Source organism: Python bivittatus, unplaced genomic scaffold (assembly GCF_059951505.1).
Source record: "Python bivittatus isolate LINGU-HERP-01145 unplaced genomic scaffold, Pbiv_v1 ctg000080_np1212, whole genome shotgun sequence".
In the NCBI taxonomy this organism is placed as follows: domain Eukaryota; kingdom Metazoa; phylum Chordata; class Lepidosauria; order Squamata; family Pythonidae; genus Python; species Python bivittatus.
Window position 1 is genome coordinate 42485524 of NW_028277035.1, and position 21621 is coordinate 42507144.

General features: G+C 39.7%; 1 protein-coding gene across 3 annotated transcripts in view; it reads left to right on the forward strand.

Annotated features, from left to right (window-relative positions):
- The first annotated feature begins 1607 nt into the window (after positions 1 to 1607).
- Positions 1608 to 21621, forward strand: part of HRH2 (histamine receptor H2) — a 52862-nt gene continuing 32848 nt past the window's right edge. For 2 of the 3 annotated variants that reach the window (XR_015794814.1, XM_088133907.1), the window contains exon 1: positions 1608 to 3982. The gene's annotated coding sequence lies outside the window, so the exon portion shown is untranslated. The remainder of the gene's footprint in view (positions 3983 to 21621) is intronic. The other variant, XR_015794812.1, reaches the window with a different exon arrangement.

Below are 21621 nucleotides of genomic sequence, written 5' to 3' on the forward strand. Positions count from 1 at the left end.
AGATCAGACCAGGTTAGAGCAAAGAATCTCAGAGGAGGTCACAGCTCTGGTTAAGGCCAAGGAAAGACATTACAAGGATTGTGCCTGGTCTTTGAATGCCTGTTTTACATTTGGGAGGCATAAAATAATTCTATGTTTAGGGAAAAAAATTCTAAAATAACATTCTCCCTCCCCCCCTCAAAAATCAGATAAAATCCCATGCTGAATTGTTTGTTTATTAGAATTGTCTACTGCTGAATCTGGAACAACTCAGCAATTTACAACATAAATAATGCCATTGGTATACAATTAGAATTGTCCACAAGGAAAAACATAAAACCAGACAATCAATAAAAATAACAAACATGGGCAGTAATTATAATGAGGAGAGGGATTTCCTTCTTCATTACATCAAAATTAATGCCCTGCCTTAGTGCTAGTGCCTTGGAATCAATTCTAGACTCAGTGCCACAATATTAAAATAGTGGCCATCTTTTTATCTCTTGGCTGTTTCAGGAAGATTAACTCTTTATAACTAAATGTGCAAACAGACAAACACACATACAGAGTTCTGTTAAGTTGACTGGAAGCGCAATGCAGTCTGGTGACATTCTAAAATTCCAGATTTACTTTAAACTAAAGCTGAGCAATATGTTTGGAACCTTTTTCAGCTGGGACTGAAGATTTAGAGAGGTAGGGCTGAGGTATCATGAAACTGTGCCCTGTTGTCCACAGCATCATTCTAAAGTGAAGGTCCCTGTCACACCCGGAGGTTGCAGGAGGTCCTCTGCAACTGATGGTCCATAGTCAACCCTGCACTATAGCATTGCATTAGTGCCTCTGGAGCGTTGAGGCTGGTGGCTTCCCACTGGGAGGAGCTTCAGCCTCATCCTGTCACCTGATTCCTCAGAATTGCCTTCCGGCTGAACTGAAGGGACCATGGCACCTCGCCACCATTTCCCCATGCTTTGTTGCCCCCACTCCTCATTGGCTTTTTTTCTTGTTCTTTCTGCAACCAACAGATCTGGTATGGCAAGAATGAGGAAGACAGCTGGGCCCTGGTTCATGGCCAATTTTTGCATCCACCATTATCATCTGGACAGAGCCCTGAAGAATGTGAAGGGTGGCAAGGCCAGCAGCAGCAAGGATATTAGCAGACTGCATAGAAATGCATCAAGAGATTTGCGGGTAAAACAGGTAGCTGGCCAATAGTGCCTTAAATCAGAGAAAGGGCAAAAATATGGAACCATGATAGAATAAAACTTGTGAATTAACCTTATTATTCAAGATGATATGTCCTGTCACCACCCCCAATAATTATTTCCAAATAGTTATGATCAGGGCACAAGCCCAATTAAAACTATAGAGAAGACTGAGGTAGAAACAAATTAGTGTTTAAACTGTATTTCAAATGCCCCAGAAGAAAGGGATTTGGGGAGAATAAGAGGCAGAATGCAAAACTCCTTTCCACAAATATGAATATTGCCATTTAGCTCTGCTTTTTTAAAAATAAAACATTTATATTCCACCTCCCTTTTAAGTGACTCTCAACATCAATAATAATACAGAATTTTAGAACAAAGAACACTATAGAAATATATAACACAGAATGATAAAACAACCAACTTTAGAATTATAAAACATTAGAATAACAATTTTAAAACGCTTAAACCTTAAGACAGCAGCTTAATTTTTAAAATGTTTTTTGAAATTAGCAACAATATTGACACGCGGGTGCCAAGATGCGTAACAAACCCATGTTGGGATGGGGAAGGGCATCTTTGAACAGAACGTGTGAATGCATGCAGAAACAAAGCATACCTAAATTAATTGATGAGGGTCATGTGAGTTGTCCAGGAAGGCTTGAGTTATGAAGAGTTCTTTTTTTTTTTTCAGATAGGAAATTATAATAAAACTGTAACAAACAAAAAAACTTCTGAAATTCTGAGAGGCCCCCTTCAGACTGTGAAGCCCTAAGCTGGCATCTGAACCTGGCTCCAACTTCAGGAATTGTTGAGACACATCAGAACTTTAAAGCTCATCACTGCCAGAAAGTTAAAATGCTAAGCAAGTCATGGGAATTAAAGAAGAAGGGCTAAAAGTGGACAAAGAATTCTATACCTCATTCAAACATGAAGATCAACTAACAACCGCTGGGAAAAAAACCTTTGGACCTTGCAAACGGGCTTTACCAACTTGCCAATACATTTCATGGCCTGGCAATGCAACAAGAGTTATCACCTGCTAATATCTAGTTGCTGTTGAAAACATAGCCTAGGCATTGATAATCAGAATTGACAGCCTTATCTGCCAACTGTGCCTGGCACTGCATGAAGTAAGAGCAAATTTTGGCCTCTCCAAACTGGCTTTCAAACGACAATATCCAAAACACCAGCCAGAATTTGGGAGCTCTGCAAATTACAACCTTAAACATGTGAAGAACATCAGACTGGGAAAGGCTAGTTTGTTCCGTAGCAAATTCATATGTATTTCTCTTTTTAAAAATTATAAGCCACCCTCTCACAATTTGGGACTTTGGCCAGTGTACAAAAATAAAAATTTTCCTTAGGTGTCAAAGCTGTACTATATTCTGTAGCATGAGGTAAGCCAAGAGTTGAGCACCAGCAGCCGAGACCAAAAGCAGACAAGAACACGTGAAGCCCAAGAGGAACTTCTTGCTCAAGCCAGGATTTGCTGGCACAGAAAACCCCCTTAGGCTTCTTTCTGTCCAAAAAGACTTATTGGTCTTCCTGGGGGGATGGAGTCAATCCAGGGCCTGGGACCCCTTTCAGACATGACTAGGTGCAGTTCTGTTCCGCACCACATGGGGGTGCTGCACAGATATTCATGTACTCCCTGTTCATATCCAGACATCAGAGCACTGGATGTAGTAGTTGTGTCATTTTGCAACTCATTTTTGTTTTAAAAAATCTGCTTTTTAAATGCCTTGTTAAAATATTCATTAGCCCAATGAAACGAAATGTTGATGATGAAGAGATGCCTGAGAACTGCTTCTCATGCAGCATATTTTTCATGCGTCATTCTACCTTTTGACAGACCACGCCTGCAATCTGCTGGAGGAAAACTGGGAATTCTGATTAATCCACCATGTCACAGGGCAGATCAGGGAAACAGGTGAGATTTCTCAGCTGTGTCTCTGCAACCCTAATTTCCTTTCTAGTAGAAATAATTCAGCTTAGAACTAGTGAGAAAAGTTCACTTCCTTTTATCCCATTGAGTAATATTAGTCTATTTCTGGATGCAAACAGGGAAACAGCATGTCCGCATGTCCTACGCATCACTGTTTCCATTGCCCAATACCTGTGCTGTAGGTTGTTTCTGAAAACAAATCTGTTTTCTTTGACCATCCCTTTGGATGAATTATTCATAGGGGCCCAGTAACAGAAGCCTTTTCCTTTGTATTATTCTTACGAAATCCTATTATGCTTATGAAGCAAAGAAAATCCTGGTCAATTCCACAATAATATGTGCATTATTCTCTGGCGAGAGACGGCCCTGCCTTTGGGCAAACTGGATGACTTTTTGCTGTTTCCCAGCTATGCATATCACATAATACTCTGCAGGGAGCTGCTCTTGTGAGTCTGCGGTTCTGGGATTTTAGGAATATTTTCCTGCCTGAGATGGTGGATTCTGGGAGCATCACTTTCTCTGAAAGGCAGCAGAGCAATAATGCAGCCCTTGAAAACTCTCATTCTGCCCACTCCTTCTTTGACTCACATATGCAAAAATCAGCCAGCCAACTCATTGGCTGCTTTGATATGTGGGTGTGGGGGAGAAGTGGGAGGGAAGCAGGAACAGAATTGGAGGGAGCTATCACTCTCGGTATCAGTCCTGAGAATTTCCTTCTCTGCCCAAAGAAATTCAGCAGTGTGCTGAAAGAGACAGAACTTAGAAAGAGCACCGCCAGAGAGACAGAGAGACAGAGAGAGACCCCTGACTACAGTTTGCAGCTGTTTTTCCCCTCCTTCTCTTCTCTGCACAGGTAATGAGATACTTTTTTCCCCTCTCCAATTGATGCGTGACTTTTTTTTTTCTTTTTTTGAATAGGAAACAAGGCAGGAAGTTAACTTCCTTGACCTGCTCTTGCATTTATCTTGTCACTTAGTGGGGAAATAGTAGAGCAGATCCTTTCAGAAAGGGTCATTTCCTCAAGCTGCACAGGACTATATCCCACCTATCCTGGTGAGGAAACTGCTGACCAAGCAAAGTTCCCAGAGTCAAAAGTTACAGTTTAGGCAGGAGAAAAGTATTTTGTTCCACAGCCAAAAGGAAGGAAGGAAGGAAGGAAGGAAGGAAGGAAGGAAGGAAGGAAGGAAGGAAGGAAGGAAGGAAGGAAGGAAGGAAGGAAGGAAGGAAGGATTTACTACTTTATTGTAATTATGAAATAATTACAGCAAATGTTGCTCTGAGGAATCCCTAAGCCACTAGTGTTCCTTAGAAGAGCATCAACTGTGCTTCTGAAGGTATATGTTACAAATTTTAAGGAAAATATTTTGGATTCCTAAATAGAGCTCACAGACTACCTTGCTGTGGATTACTGGGAAGTGCACCAGTTGTTATAATAGTTGTTACAAGTTTTCAGCAATGAGGACGCATATGTTAAGAGAATTTGCTGACATCGTGTCCTTGAACTTGGCCACAGTGCTGATTCCAACTTGGAGTGTAATGGATCTGTTCAGTAGGTTGCATCTATATTTTCTATTGCCACCTTCATTTCATGGCAGAAAGCAGAAGGAATAACGAGAAGGCACTTTGAAAACTAAGGGCAAGGTATGAGAGGGGACAGTGCACCCCAGAAATTTGACAGCTTTGACCTAATGATACCAACAAATGGCCAAATCTCTGAGTAGAACATGTGTGCTATTTTGGAGCCCACAGAAAGTATAAGCTATCCTCTACAGTCCTGAGAACTAAAATTGTGGTGGTGGTGGTGGTGGTGGTGGTTAGTATCAGCTGATTTATTCTGAATCTCTTTGTTTTAATTTTGAGCAAGGGTGGGCAGGAAGCAGAACTGGAACTATCACCAGTAGATCTCTGAGTGATTTGCAACAGACCTGCAAGAACTTCTGATTCCCAATTCTTTAACAATAGGTGCAACACAATGATTCTGTTCTTGCTGTAAATCACACTGCTAAAAGAAAGCTTGGGATAAACAGACATGGATTTTTCAATTGAAAGCTTGTGAGCTCCAATCAGTTCTGGTATTCAAAACAAATTTCCAGTCTCAGAATTCCTCTAAAGTGAGGAGAATTGAAAGTGAAAAGAAACAGGTATGAGTTTCCTAATATTGTATGATGGAAGGAACAGCTTCAGAAATGAATTCAAACACATTTGTTCCATCATTTCAAAAGCATCTTAAAATACACACCTTACTGTCAAGCATGCTTCTTTTAGCAATGCTTGCTCATTTCTCTTGAGCCGCAAAACTCATAAGTGACTGCTTGTTGCAGTGAAAAAAATAATTTGGACAGCATCTCTAAAACTTTTATAATTTTATTATATAATTGTGATATATGTCTTTATCTTGCTGTGTTGTCTTAATTTTTAATTCTAAGTGGATGTCAAAGATACAGATGTTAAAACTATTTTCTGTGAGAATGTACAATAGCAGGTGTTGTTGAAATATAAATATTTGGGCTGGCTGTAGAAGAGGGATGATGAAAAGTAGGATTATCTAAATGAGAAGTTCTTTCAGATGGGAAGACTAAGCATTGGTTGCTAAGTGCAGCTTTCTTATCATTCCCATTAGTTATCTCAGTCTTGAATCATGCTGATTTACAAAGGAACTGCACACACTAACTATTGGAAAATAATGCAATCCTACTCAAAGTAGGATGATAGTAGGAAGGAAATCACATGCGGGAGCAAGAAAGAGAGACATCTTCTAAGGAGGAAATCATATATATAAGAGGGAGAGAAAGAAAATCAAATGCTCATTGTTAGAATATAGAAATACACTGAAACATCTAATCAATCAGCTAACTAATCTTATTCAAAACTATTTTTTCTCCACAAGTTGCCTTACCGTGTTTTATTAGTTGCAAAATGCTTTTGAAATTTTTGAATTGAATGACAGTATAGAAATGTTTTAGATAAATAAATATTCTGGAATATCATACGTTCACACTTACAGAAACGTTTTTGACATACCTGTACTGAAATCAAATCAAGCTCTTTAGGAAAAAAAATTGTTTTTGCTCCAGATCATCAATGTATCAGAATTACAGTGCTCTTAAATTCTTTTGTGCAGTGGTGGAAATAAATTTCAGTCCAATCTGTTTCAGTGTCATAGATTCATATATTATTCCATTCTGCCAATTTTTTTGCAATTAAAAGAAAACAAACTATTGGAAAATCCACATTTGTTGTGGTTTACAGCTTTTCTGATGTATGGAATACCGGGTACAACTTTTTCCAATATTTGGATTTTGTAGAAAATTTCCCATTGTACAGAAAGTAATTTTCTCTAACATACCTTCTCCATGCATTTTGAACATATCATTTTCAAATATGTGCATCCTGATCCAAGTGTTTGAGGTAGCCAGTTACATTCCTTCCTGCCTATGCTACGGTAGTCCATTTTGGCAGATCTCTCCAAGGAAGTGCACCCATTGAAATCCATGGTAGATTGCTTTTAATACCCCAGTGGAGCCAAGCTTAAGAGCCATGGGAGACTAACAGTGGTAGCATTTTCCAACTGTATCTGTCACTGAAATAATTAATACGTTTGTTGAACATCTGCTGATGAAAAGTCTCTTCATTTATCAAGCAGTGGCAAAGTAGATCCATTTGGGTATATTATATTGATGGGAGATATGGGAAGAATTCAGGCTTGTGCACTGGTATCATGGCTGCCAAGAACTGACACAGTCCATTTGTGTTCCATATCACCCAACCCACAATAGACTTTCCAGCTTTTACTGTGGTTGGGAGGGTGTGGGAAAGATTCAGAGTAACATGCACTTGCAGAGAGAGTTTGGCCATCTGTATAACTCATGGATGAAGCAGCAGATTGCCTGCCTGATTATTAATAAATGAGCCTTGAATTGCATTATATTATATGAAGGGAAATGGGAGAAATGAGGGAGAAGAGATTGACTTGTGATATAAGAAGCATCGCTAATGCCATTCATTTCAACCCCTACCTTTTTCCTGGATGGTTTGTGATGGTCAGTAGATTGACACTAGTTTGATGGTTTAAAAGAACATTGCACAGATAATGTATGGGTGAAAGGTATACGCACACTTTTATGGATATTACCCAATGACGACAGTTAAACAGAACGTCTGTGTTCAGAGTCAGTGCATATGAAAATAATGATGGGATTGAAGGCAAAAGTAAATTAGACACTCAGCTCCAGTGAGAGAAGAGATGTGTAGAATGGTTGTGTATCCTGGAGATGCTTTGGATGTGAGATGCAGGTTGGAGAGGAGGAGACCTCTGCATCCTGGATTATTGAGGAAAACCATCCATTAAGGCCAGGAGGGCTTTTGCACAGCTTTGGGCTGTGCACCAGTTACACCTCTTCCTGGATCGGGATGCCCTTCGAACGGTCACTCATGCCCTTGTTATCTCCCAGATAGACTACTGCAATGCGCTCTACATGGGGCTACCCTTGAAGAGTATCCGGAAGCTTCAGCTGGTCCAGAATGCAGCCGCGCGAGCTATTTTTGGGGTCCAAAGAAAGACCCATATAACACCTTTGCTCCGTGAGCTGCATTGGGTACCAGTTTGCTTCCAGGTCCAATTCAAGGTGTTGGTTATCACCTTTAAAGCCCTACATGGCATGGGGCCAGGCTACCTGAGGGACCGCCTTGCCCCCATGATTTCAACCCGTCCCACCCGATCTCATAGAGAGGGCATGCTCTGGACCCCCTCGGCAAAAGAACTCCGACTAGCAGGGTCCAGAAGGCGGGCCTTCTCTGCTGTAGCCCCCGCCCTCTGGAACATCTTGCCCCCAGAGGTGAGACAGGCCCCCTCACTCCCGGCCTTTCGGAGGGATTTGAAGACCTGGCTCTGGCATCTGGCCTAGTGCAGCTTCCATCAGCCTCTTGGATTTTTTTTCTCTTCTTTCCATCTGTGTAGATGTATTTGTCTTTTTATAAATTTTAATCATGTATTTATTGTTTTAACTTGATGTAAACCGCTCAGAGTCCCCCATTGCGGGGAGATGGGTGGGGATAAGCCTATGTATAAATAAATAAATAAATAAATAAATAAATAAATAAATAAATAAATTAAAAAAAAAACTGATTTTGGGAGGGGAAGTGTGTGGGAGAAGCATAGACTCACTTGTTCCCAACCACAGTCCAAATGGGTGCTGGCAGCATCTTTTTCCTGCTGTGTCTTCAGGCAATGAGTAAGACAGGCTTAAGGTACCTTTAGATGTACTATGGTTAAAGTACTATTTCCCCCTTATTCCATCACCATCCAAGGGCAGCTTCATGATCTGTTAGGCTTTGTCACTCATTATTTCAAGAAAAGGTGCGTGACTGCAGTTCCTGGAAACAGAGGCCATACAGGTGGGCTAGGGACGGGCAATGGAGAGAGCCGCTTGCAGGAAAGCTGTGTTTTCAGTTGGCTTCAAGTGAGAAGCATTGTAACTTGCTGTTGGGGGAAGGTCCTTGATATACACAGCCTGCTGTTGTGCTTAAACAGACTTTGATTTTTATCACACTGACGCACATAGCAAAGGAAAAGTGAAGCAGTAATGCTGAAATAAAAACCACTTGGTGTGTATTTATGTGTTAATGTTTTTGTGGCAGTTGCATACAGCAGGATCACAATCCCTTCACTCTACATCATTCTACAGTCTCTCTCTCTCTCTCTCTCTCTCTCTCTCTCTCTCTCTCTCTCTTTCACACACACACATAGCACAAAAGGGTGCCAGGAATCTTCCTTCCTATTGAAGCTGGCCATGTAGCAGTATAGCCCAGAACGGTTGACAGTCATGGTAGCTCCTCAGGTGAGTTGAAGGCAAACCTTATTCTAGGCAAACCTGAAGATAACAGTGACTGGACCAGGGCCAGTCTTCTGCATGCAAAGTATGTTTTCCACTAGCAAGCAAGATAACAGCTTGTCCTTTTTGAATTGTTAATATGTAATGGCCCTTTTTTCTAGTTTAAGAGCAGAAACCTTCGGGTTTTTACTAAATAGAATTCCTTGCATCTGCCTCCTCTTGCTCATTGGTAATACTTGAGTTCTTGTTGAGCAACAATTGGGGCACAGTTTTCCACCTCTGTTTATAGGACTTTTCTGTTACTTGCAGCACTTCCCAAAGCATGTTTACTCACAGGCAAATTCCACATTGCAGAGGTGAAAAAAAGGGTGTGAGTGCATCTGCATATTAGATTGAAAAAAAAATAAACCTTGCTGATGCCCAAGATCCTTCAACACAAACCCTATTTACTCTGAAGCAAATCTAATTAAGTTCAGGGCAATTTATTTCCAATGTCAATGGAATTTACTTCCAGTGGTATGAATTTTGATTGCAAGAACTGCTGTGGCTGATTTTTTGGAAAAAAATGGCTAATTAATATTTTTTGGGAGTGAGGCAATGGGGCTATTTCATCTCTACAGCAATGCTCTGATGTCACTTTTCTCTTAGCTTAGCTGGGACCCAGCAGAAGGACATCATCGAGATCAGTGTTTCTCAGCTTGAAGATATGTGGACTACAACTCCCAGAATTCTCCAGCCAGTATGCTGGCTGGAGAATTCTGGGAGTTGAAGTCCACACTTCTTTTAGCTGCCAAGACTGAGAAACGCTGATCTAGATTGCTTAGAAACAAACATTCTTGTAGCACCTTTAAGCCTAACACATTTAGTTTGGAACTAACTTTCCTGGATGAGAGTCCACTTCATCAGAGGCATAAAGTGCAATACTCATTTAGTAGATATATTATATGGAGGGGTATAGAGGGGGAAAAATAGTAGAATTAGATGCCAATAAAATGAAGAGAAAAAAAAAAGAACTGATGATGATACAATTAAGGTTTAAATACACACAGAATAAAGATGGTGGCAAATCCAGAATACCAGCTGCCAGAAGAAAGCTGTCTAGGTCCACTGAAACAAAAACAACAAAGTGTTGTGATACCTGAAAAACAAATACTGTATATTCACTGTGGTATATTCTTTTTATTGAGGGCAAGGTTATGTTCCACCCCACCCCCATAATCAGCATCTCCTGACATAATTGGAGAAAGAGCCTCTCAACAATGAAGAGCATGTGTACATGAATGAAATAGGCAGAAACCTACAGAGAGAATAGGCATGCATGAACAGGTATGCGCAACCTCTGGAAAGTTCCCTCAGTCCAGTATGCCCTCACATCTCCAGCATGTTGTTCATGGGCATACAACGACCTAACAGAGACTGCCCTTTTCCTGTTTGGTGTTGCCCTCAGTAACTGGAAAGATCAGGCTGGTAGTTTTCAAACATTGTTCATTAACTTGCTTATCAAAACATCAGGCAGCGCTTTTTGCCAGGTTAAAACTGAGAAACAGATGAATTTGGTAAATATTTCCTCTCCCATTACAAGTTAGATTGTGCAAACAACTGATGGAGCCATGGTGTCTGGTGCTCTGCCACACCCAAAGATCTCCAGACCAATCCCACTGTGGATACTTTAGGGTACTAATTCAGAGTGAACGGTGTACTGGGGAACCTTCTGTGCCATGCAGTTGCTGCTTTCAGAAACCCAAATTATTTTACAAACAATGTTCTTGCTTAGAAAGGCTTGAGGAACTTGATCTGTATGAACAGATCTGACTTTTATCTCCCAGGCAACAAAAAGGATCAGAACTGAACAATGCACCAGCTTTGCCCAACTCCCGGTCATCCACACAGCTCTTAGCAGTTAAATCCTTGAGTGTTTAAAGCAGCCTGAATTTAAAGAAAATACATTTCTGAATGTGTTTGTAAAACATTTAAAACTATTTTTGAGTATGTATCGAAATGTGACTTTTCAGGGTTTTTTAAACATATAGGTTAATGAGAAATGAGATAGTATGGATTTATTAATTGTGGGTGAACACTTTGTAACCAACAGGCTGATTCTTTATATCTCATCTGGTTGTCTGTGGTGACTGAACAGCAGCAGCCGAGAGGTGCAGGCTTATCCTCTTACTCATGAAAATGTTGCAGTTATTAAGCCCCAAAGGACAGCCTTTATTGCAGGAAATGCTATTTACAGATCTTGGGTAATGCCAGGAAGGCTTGAGAATATTCTTCCCAGATTGTACTAAATGTTGGAATACCCAACACTCCAGTACTACCCTTCTGAGAAGTTTAGTAACTGAACTCTGAGGTGAGGTATGAGTGCAACCATCCACTCAACCCATCCACTTTCCCAGGCTGAACTGGCAGATCTGAAAAAAGAGTGTAGCTGCATCTGGCCGAATCCAGTTCCAATACACCACTGAGAATCCCAGATCATCAAAACTCTGCATTGTGCAGAGGATGGTGAGTAGCTGAATGCGGTTACAGAGCTCCTCCCAAATGTTGTGTATAAATGTAGGTAAGCTTAAATCTTAGTATGCCTGAATAAGGCTACAATAAGTCCTTAACAGAATCTAGAAGATGGTTTGGTTGCAAATCCTGATTTTCTTAGGAAAATTCCATAAAAATAAGTCAGGAGAAGGGACAAGCACAAGATTATAGGAACAGCTACCTTGAATACACAGAAGACAAATACTGCAATTTAAGTCTCCTTGGCAAATACTTAGCTGTAGCAAGAAACTGTAAGCTACCTTTGCACATGAGGTTTCCTGTTTCCTGACTGTCACATCTAAGCTGTTTCTCAACTGTGATGTTAACACCTCTGCATGGGTGCAAACAGAAGATTTATAACGCCTTGCTTATGCCTCAACCACTTGGAAGAAAATATAGTATTATTATTCTCTAGGGAGAAATGCTGGACAGCAGGCACATATTATTTTGCCAAGTTGTAATATCAACTTGTTTTGATAGCTGGCAGACAAAAGTAAATCACTTCATTCTGAACATGTCAGTGTAAGAATATATATGGGCTAATTGTGGGACATTTACACTTACATTTTAAGATGTAAGTCATTATTATACAACCTAAAAGACAAATAAAAACATAGGAGCTATGTAGCAAATTGGCAGCCAAACAGTGTGGGTACAATATGGCAAAATTTTCTCTCCAGTCCAATTATTTGGTATCAATTCAGGGCTAATTCATACAATTATTACAATGCTTCAGAAGTGTAGGCTAGTATTATGGAAAGGTATAGCCTTTGTTTCAAGTCTGAATTAATACTGGATTGATAAATGGTTAAGCTGAAAGTCAGTGCATAGTCAACTGCATTATGAAGATCTCATAAGAACAGCCTTGCTGGACCAAGCTAAGAGCCATCTCAGTCCACCATTTTCTATCTCACAATGGCCAGCCAGACACAATTCTCTCCTACCATTGTTTTGTTGCAACTGAATGTGCAATTTGAGACATGCTGCCCCCCAACCTGGAGATAACACTGAATCTTCAGGACCATAGCCCTTCATAGTCCTGTCCTTCATGGACTTATCAAACACCCTTTTAAAGCCACCCAAGGTAGTGACCATCACATCTGGTGGTAACAGATTCCACAGGATAATTACGTGCTATATGAAGAGTATTATTTTCTTTTGTCTCTAATCAGCTTCATTGGGTGGCCCATGGTCCTAATATTTTGATATAGTGAGAAAAGTATCTCCTTACTCATATCTCTATGTCGTGTTGGATTTCATACATATCAATCATATCCCCCTTCATTTGCTTTTTCCCCCAAGCTAAAGACTAGAAACATTTGAGCCTTCCCTTCTAGAAAAGCTGTTTGGAGCCCCTCATCATTTTAGTTGTCTTCTGTTGCCTTTTTTCCAACTTATTTATTTATTTAGTTATTTATTTATTTATTTATTTATTTATTTATTTATTTAAAGATTGGCAACCAGAACTGTATACAGTTTCCCAGATGTGGGCACAACATAGATTTGTATAAGGGCATTACAGTGTTGACATTTTGATTTTCAAGCACTTTCTTAATGATCCTTAGCATGGAATTTCCTTTTTTCACAGCGGCTTCACGTTGATTCCACATCTTCATTGTGTTATCCTAGTGATTCTCAAAGTGTGGTCTGTGGATCACTGATGATCTATGGAGGTGAGTCAGGTAATCTACTACAGCCACCCCATATTCATGGGTTAGAACCTGCTCACCACCTCAGCCATGTCTGTCCACATGGATCACCAGTAAGGTGGCAAAAGCCCACTTCAGCCCCAATGCCCAAAATATGATGCCATCTTTCATAGAATGACATAATAATTAAGGGAGCCTTCCCAAATCTAGTAGCCCCCAGAAGGGTTAGATCTGCAACTTTCTAACTTTTTTTGTTTTTTTTTTTGAGTAAGTCAGCCTGGAGATACCAGCTTGGGGAAGGCTGGAGAATAAGGTGCACATGATTTCTGGGCATGCAGAGCAGTAATGAAGGATCTTGTGCAAAATATCAGCTGATTCCCCCAGAATTTTTACAAAAGATAACACCGAATCTTTTCTACTAGCCAAATGTGACTGCTGTTTGTTTGTTTTTTCCCCAGCCAGGCCTGTTCATTTGGAATATACAAAACTAGGTACACAGAATTAGGACAAACTCTGAATACCTTGCTGAAGTGTAATATTAGTATTCTAGCCCTGCGTGCCAATTTTGAATTAGCACTCTTCTTTCTAGCATTCCAAGTCTCCTTGGAATTTCAGTGCTCCTAAGAAGGATCCTTTTCTGAAAGAAGAGGGAACCTTTGATCTTGCAAATATTATTAGAATCCAGAATCTCTACCAAGCCAATGGCCAGCAACATCTGGAGGACTACAGAGATTCCCCATTCTTTCTTTCAAGGGAAATCCTGGGCCTGAATCTGAGACTTTATGTAAACAGTTTTTTTTTCCCATTGAGATTTTCCTTCTTCCTTAAAAAAAATCTTTCTTGACTTAAAATTCTCAGCCCCCAAATAATAAAATCAACTGATTTTGTACATCAAGCACAGATATCTTTTTCTATTAAAATTTATTTTTTTCTCTTTCACAAATAATATGAAGCTTCACCTTTTAACATAAAGTATCTGCAACTATAATGGAAAAAAGAACAACAGATTTCTATTACTTTTTCTACAAAAAGTTATTATGTCTATTTCCAGAGAAAAGCAAAACTCAACTGCTTTCTTTGAAATTCTTGGTGTTGAAGCCCCAAAACTTTTAGAACAAACATCATTTTATGAGTATATACAACAAAGTACATAACTTTTTTCCAAGCTGAGGACTCCCATGCTCTTTGAGTGGTATGTTGGGAACCACACTCCATAAAGTGAGATTAGGACAAAAAGTAAATTCAAACACATTTAATTCAAATTAAAATTTAATTACATGATTGTAAAAACCCAACAATTTCTACACTTGCATCAATAAGTCTTTATTTCTTTCTCCCATTAGTGCTTATGAAGGTCCTTTCAACTTCAGAAAATGGGCATCAAAAATGAAAAAGAAAATAAATCTAATCCACTAAATGCACTCAAACCTTCTGGAGAATTGTATTCTTAATTAAAAGATGAGTGCCCTTCCCAAGCATATAATTCTGGCAAGTGATCCCAATCTATTTTGGATTCTTCTTCTTCTTCTTCTTCTTCTTCTTCTTCTTCTTCTTCTTCTTCTCCTCCTCCTCCTCCTCCTCCTCCTCCTCCTCCTCCTCCTTCTCCTTCTCCTTCTCCTTCTCCTTCTCCTTCTCCTTCTCCTTCTCCTTCTCCTTCTCCTTCTCCTTCTCCTTCTTCTGTCATGATTGATGCTACTCTTCCACATGGCTTCAGGGTTTTAAAAGTTTTACTGCATATATTTAAGCTTTCTAAAGACCTTATTGAATTTTCCACCCATATTCTCCTTAATCCAGATATAAAGAATGTCCAGAATTACGTAGTCTGTTTTTTTATATTCTGCTGTTCAAGGCATTTGGAGGGGAGAGAGGATATAAATCTAAGGAACAAACAAATAGTGTAGATCCTCTTTTCTCTTCCATGTATGTAACCTGACCAGATTGGACATGGAATCTTACAACACTGGTGACAAAATAACACCCTCTGCTGTACCTGAGCTGTGATAAGAAGATAGTTAAAGGGTCCTTCATCAGGGTGGGCTAGCTGGGACTCGAACACTGGGCAAGGCTAATATGATGCCCCACAATACCTCCTGCCTGAAACAGGCGCCTCACTCTGCCAAGTGCTAGACTGGCCTTGCTTGCACATTAAATACATACAGAACATCATGATACATAATATTCTATCCTCAATAACAGTCTACCATTGCTACTGATGATAAAGATTCAGAAAATCTTCATATAATTTATGACTGCCTTTTCTAACATTTGGATATCGATATTTGACTCTTCTGTCTTTTTTTTACTTCTAGTTTGTCTCAAGCTATCTCATATATTTAAAGCAATTTCTTGTAATTTTGTATCCTATATTTAATCAATTTAAGTTTGCAGCTTTTTTTTTTTTTTGCTAAAATCTCTTCTTTTTTGTACTTTTATTATAGTTTTTAACAACTTACGTTTGGTGTAAAATCTCTAACTCTTTTTCCTTTTTCCCCTTATACACTTGGGCAAAGCAACCCTGTCTTTAGAGAAAAGAGGTTTCTTTGTGGGACAAAATGCCTGATAGCTAACTGTGGCCGGGACTAGAAGAGGGTTCAGAATGTTTCATTTTCCTTCCTGTGACCTCAATGAAAGGATACTAACAATGCCATCCCTAGGACTGGCATAACTTGGACCAGTTTTGGGGGCATATTGGCAGAATAAATGGGACTTCAAACCTCCTGTGAATCCATCACACTTCTGATTGCCCTAGAAGTGCCCTATTTTGCCCAACATCAACCAGTGAAACACTGATTTTGGTGTATTTGAATCAGCAAAGACTTCTACCTCTTCTTTGGCGGGGGGCTCACTAAAGGATTTTATATATTCCTATGCCTGGATTTAATAGAAAAATCTTGCTTTCATTAGCACACAGTTTGTGTTCTTTACATGATTCAGTGCAACTCCATCGACTTCACATTGCTAATGCTACCCCAGGTTTCTCTGAGCTTCTGATCATTTTTAGAAAATGTAGGGATTACTGAGGCCAGCAGCAAACAAAAGGAATTAAAACTTCAAGGCAAAAGTTCTCAGAAGAAAATTATTGCAGAAAATTATTTCACTCTTTCCCCAATCCCTCTGTTCAGTGGTTAAACCCACACATTGTTGGTGCTGGTCTAGAAAGTAAATGAACCTCAGGAAGAAGAATTAATTTCATTTTGTCAATTCTTACAAAAATGACTGAGAAATCCAAAGAGAATATATGTAATAACTCCTGCTGCCTCAAGCTGGGCAATTATTGAAAGTATTGATTTCTATCTTTCAACAAAAAGCAAAAAGATTTTTAAAAAGGATGATCAAAACAAGCCTCTTATGCCAAAGAGGGATTTGTTATCTGAGAAAGAAATATACCATCATATCCTGTGTGGATGCAATGCCCCAATTCCTTTCTTCGCCCCAGTAGCCAAGCCAATACTCACATAACAGTCCTAAACTACCCCTACAGATGGAGATTCATGACACAATTTACTGTATCCAGCCACTGTTTAAGAGCCAAACATATGTGCAAGGCCAAATAGCATTGCACAACTTTTTGGGCAGAATGTTTAGAGAGCAAACATGGGCTTCAGACAAGGGCTCCAGGAAGAAAAAAAAATTCTTTTGACAGGGAGCCAAACACAAAGTCTCGGACAAGAGCAAGGGAAAGCCACAAAGATTCCCCGATGACAGCAGTCCGCAGGGACTCACTCTGTAGAGCAGACAGTTGAAAAACAGGAAGTGGGAAGTCAGGTCCTAAGTGAAAAAAAGAAAAATGCTCCTACTTCCTTTGATTCACAGAAAAAAATATATATCAGAGCCATTGTTTCTTCACCAGGTATAAAACAGGTCCTAGAAGCATGGAGCCAAGGATTGCAGGAGAAAGTTAGATGAGTGGGAGAGCTCACATTTAACATGTGTGAGAAAAGATGGGGACTGAAGCTGAGGAGGGACCATGAATGGGCCACTGAATCCTTTTGGGCCACCATCTGTCCTGTGGAATCATTTAACCAAACACACACCTGCTTTGTTTTGGCTGATAAGTTAGATAGTTTAACATCTTTTGTCCTAATGGTTCCAGCAAATCCTAAAGCTCCAACTCTGGTAGAACTTATCAGTGTTTGGAATGAACAACAATAGGTGAGAATGGGGGTTAACTATATTCTATCTTCTCCAGTGCATGTTACAAACAAATCCTTAGAGAATATATAAGGAAAGACTCTAATCTTTTTCACACTGTGCCTTTTACATATTTTGGAGTACAATTCCCCTAATCTCTGAGCTGATGGGACTTGTGATGTAAAGGGGAACAGATGGAGAAAAATTCTTATATGACTAAGCTAAGGAATAAACTATTACAGAATTTCCTTTTATTCATGGCAATCAAGATACCTTATTCAAATGGAAATCTTCTTCCTTTTCTTCATTAATGAGTATTAGTAGTTTAAATAGAACCCAATTTATATTTTTAAAAGCATCTAAGTAGTTTTGCCAAAATTTTGAAACCTCTTCGCTTTGCTAATGTCTGATATACACCTGCCCCAATGTTATAGGATGTTCCTCAATTATCTCCCTCACACTGTTCCTGTAGAAACAAGAATTCCTGTTGAAACACAAATTATGAAACAAAGATATCTCTGAGAGGTCTTGATAACTACCTATCAGTTGATATTATTCTGTTAAACAAATCTATATTGATTGAGCTCAATCAAGCTACTGGGCAGAGCAGCTCTACCCACAGGGTGGAAGGCTTTGACTATTCCAATGCCACACTGGCTGTGGCTGGCAGGAGGAATCATGATAGAGAGCCCTTTCATCTCTTCATTCTGTCAAGAAGGTTCTTTTCTTGACCAAGCTTCCCTTCCATTGTAAGTAATGGGAAAGAAAACAACTGGGGAGTCCTTGAGGTTCTCTGAGCTTGGTTGTTTTCTTGCAAACGTTTCGTTACCCAGCTAGGTAACATCTTCACTGCTAGAATGGAATGTGGTTTGCTCTCTGTTTATATATTGTGGCATGCCCTGCCAGTGTTGTTGGGAGTGTGGATTTTGTTTTGTTTTATTTTTTTCCCTCTGGTAGTTCCTTGATTAGGGTATTGTTTACTGCTTGATTGTATGTCTGGTGGTAATCTTGATGTTAATTTATGCTTATCTGGGTGATGGTTGCTGGTGAGGAGATGTTCTGGTCTTTTGTTTTCCTTTCTATTGTCTCTTTTGAATAGCGTGTAGATGGTGTTTATCTGTATGTGCCTGTTGATGGCTGCCTTGTCTGAATACCAAGCTTCCAATAATTCCCTTGCATTTTTGGATTTAGAATTAATAATTGGATCAGCTAAATGTCTGGTTTAAATCCCACTGTGAGTTGGAGTGTTGGGAAGGGTCAGGCATATGTCTGTTAGATTTTCAGCCCCCTCCCTTTCTATCCTTGTCCAGCCCCCACCTACCCCCACACACATCCTTTCAATGTCAGGATTGCACAGCTTTGAGAGGGAGAAATCACAATATTATATAGCCTAAGAAAACTCTCTCTAATATTAGCAATCAACAACCTTTTCAGGCACCATTGGGGTATCTTGTGTGATGACCCCCAAATCTTGCATGATTTCAAAAAATTATCCCAAATTTTGTGAAATATTTTGAGAGATTAATTAAATCTTATGAGATATGGCCCCCTTCATGGATTACTGCCTTGTCGTGGCGAAGGGGCTTGCGTAACTCAGTGAAGCCATGAGCTATACCGTGCAGGGCCACCCAAGACGGACAGGTCATGACAGAGAGTTCTGACAAAATGTGGTCCACTGAAGAAGGAAATGGCAACCCACTCCAGTATCCTTGCCAAGAAAACCCCATGAACAATGTTAAAAGGCTAAAAGATATGACGCCGGAAGATGAGCCCCTCAGGTTGGAAGGTGTCCAATATGCTACTGGGGAAGAGCGGAGGGCAATTCCAAGTAGCTCCAGAAAGAGTGAAGCGGCTGGGCCAAAGCCGAAAGGATGTTCAGCTGTGGATGTATCTGGAAGCGAAAAGAAGGTCCGATGCTGTAAAGAACAATATTGTAAGCTGGACCATAAAGAAGGCTGAGCGCCGAAGAATTGATGCTTTTGAACTGTGGTGCTGGAGAAGACTCTTGAGAGTCCCCTGGACTGCTAGGAGGTCAAACCAGTCAATCTTAAAGGAAATCAACCCTGATTGCTCATTGGAAGGATCGATAATGAAGCTCAAGCTCAGATACTTTGGTCACCTAATGCGAAGAGAGATCTCTTTGGAGAAGACCCTGATGCTGGGAAAGATTGAAGGCAAAAGGAGAAGAGGACAGCAGAGGATGAGATGGTTAGATAGCATCACTGAAGCAATGAGCATGAAACTGAGCAAACTTAGGGAGGCAGTGAAGGACAGGAAGGCCTGGCGCAATATGGTTCATGGGGTCACGAAGAGTCGGACATGACTTAACGACTAAACAACATGAGATATGGCCATCTCACAAGATGATTCTGAGTGAGTTCTCAAGCAATGAATAACCTAAGCAATGGACACAGAGACATACTACTAAATTTCCTCTTTAAAGACCTATAAGATTTCTTGTGTCTTTGATTCTGTGTACTTCTTTCTTGTGTAATTTTCTAAACAATAGTCTAATTCAAATCTCCTGGTAATTTTCATGTTCCCTCATATATTTCTCTGTTTCTAACAGAAACATTCCAAAATATGATTTTAGGGTTGTTTTTTTTTAATCATCTACCTTCTCTTCCATGATTGTAATTGGTTCCTTAATCATCGGACTTGTTTTTTGTGAATTCTATTATTTCTCCCTTTATTAATTCACCACAAAAGTGGGGGTTTGGGCGGGGGTCCCTTTTTAATATCAACTTTTCTGCTGAATTTGAGTAATCCTGCCATTATATGATTTAAATTCCAGTCAGAAGATTTTTGAGCTATATGCAGATGATTTCCACCTCTTTTGCTTCCTGTCTTTTTTGATATTTACCAGGAATGCATTTTGTCAATAATGTTGCTTATTTTTGTTATTTTGATTATCCACCAAATAATTAATTGTTTAATTTCCTAATATCCTTCATATATTATTTCCCATTTTTCTTTCTTCCATATCCATTCAAATTATTCTCAGTGCCTTCCATTCATCACCATAACACTTTCACTTAATTATCCATCAGTGCCAAATTGCTTAAATTCATGTAATGAATGTATTCATTTGGCAAACAATATCTCATCATCCCTAATACATTTCATTAATGATTAAATATGATTAAATATAAATAATTAAGTCATTCACTTGGCTTACTTTTATTAATCACTTCACCAGTTAATGGGTCTCTTCATTTATACATGTAATCTAATTGCAAATCCATCCAATGCAAAACATTATGAATGAGTCACAACAAACCTTCACTCTGGGTTATTCCACATTACCATTTCTTTTACTCTTCAGTCACCTAAAGCAGTCTGAAAATTACTTCCAGTTATTTTCACTGCAGCTGCTCAGGAAAGACAGGAATATGCTGAGATCACCATCTGCCAATTGGTGCTCCATACCTCCAACTGATCAATTCAGTAAAGACTATCTTGAGTTGAGCTTGGTTCCCAGTGACTTCATTGGACACATCCATGTAGTTTTCTGGCAGCGATACCAAACTGGTTTGTCATCATTTTCTTCTGGGGTGTTTCTACAAGAATGCAAAATATGCCATTCCATCATTACCCCAGCTTCTAATCTCCTGCAGTTTCTGGAGAAACAAAAAAATCATCATCTCAAACTCCCATGAAAAAAGAAAGAAAATAAATTTCCAGCTCTGCTCCAACCCACCCATACCCATGCTATTGTACAAGGAAACTATGCAAAAGGTGATAGTTTATTTTAAAAAGGCAAACACCCAAACAGACTTAGCACCATCACTTCACTGCCCGTAAAAGCACCTGGAAGTGTAATGACACTGGCAGCTTTGCAACCAGATGCTTTCCCCAATATCTGTAACATTGGTACACTGGTTGCATGCTGCTATAGCAAATGGATGGGGAAGTGGGGGGGGAGTCCTAAGCAGTACAGAATTACTCCAGAAGTTGCCTTTTTAATACATCTGGGGAGTGAATCCAGACCACCTTGTTTATTTGCAGGTCCTTGCAACTTTCCTCAAGTACAGTGACCCAGAGGAAGGTTGAAATTAGGTCTTCTCCATGACTCACTTAAAATGTTCTTCTCCCATCTATGAGCCCACAGAAAACCAGCATAAATTCCAATTGCCTCTGTTCTGGCTTGCAGTTGGAGAAGAGAGTCCTTATTTCTAGTGTAAAGAAGGCTGCCCTTTCCCCACCTTTATAATCTCACCAGCCATCACAAACAATTGGTAATGGTCATGACAGATCTCTAGACATTTGGGCTTAGCCATCTGTCAGAATTTGATTCTTGTGTCCCTGGTCCAGTCTCCTAGTTCAGGTATCAGCTGCCCAAATTGGAG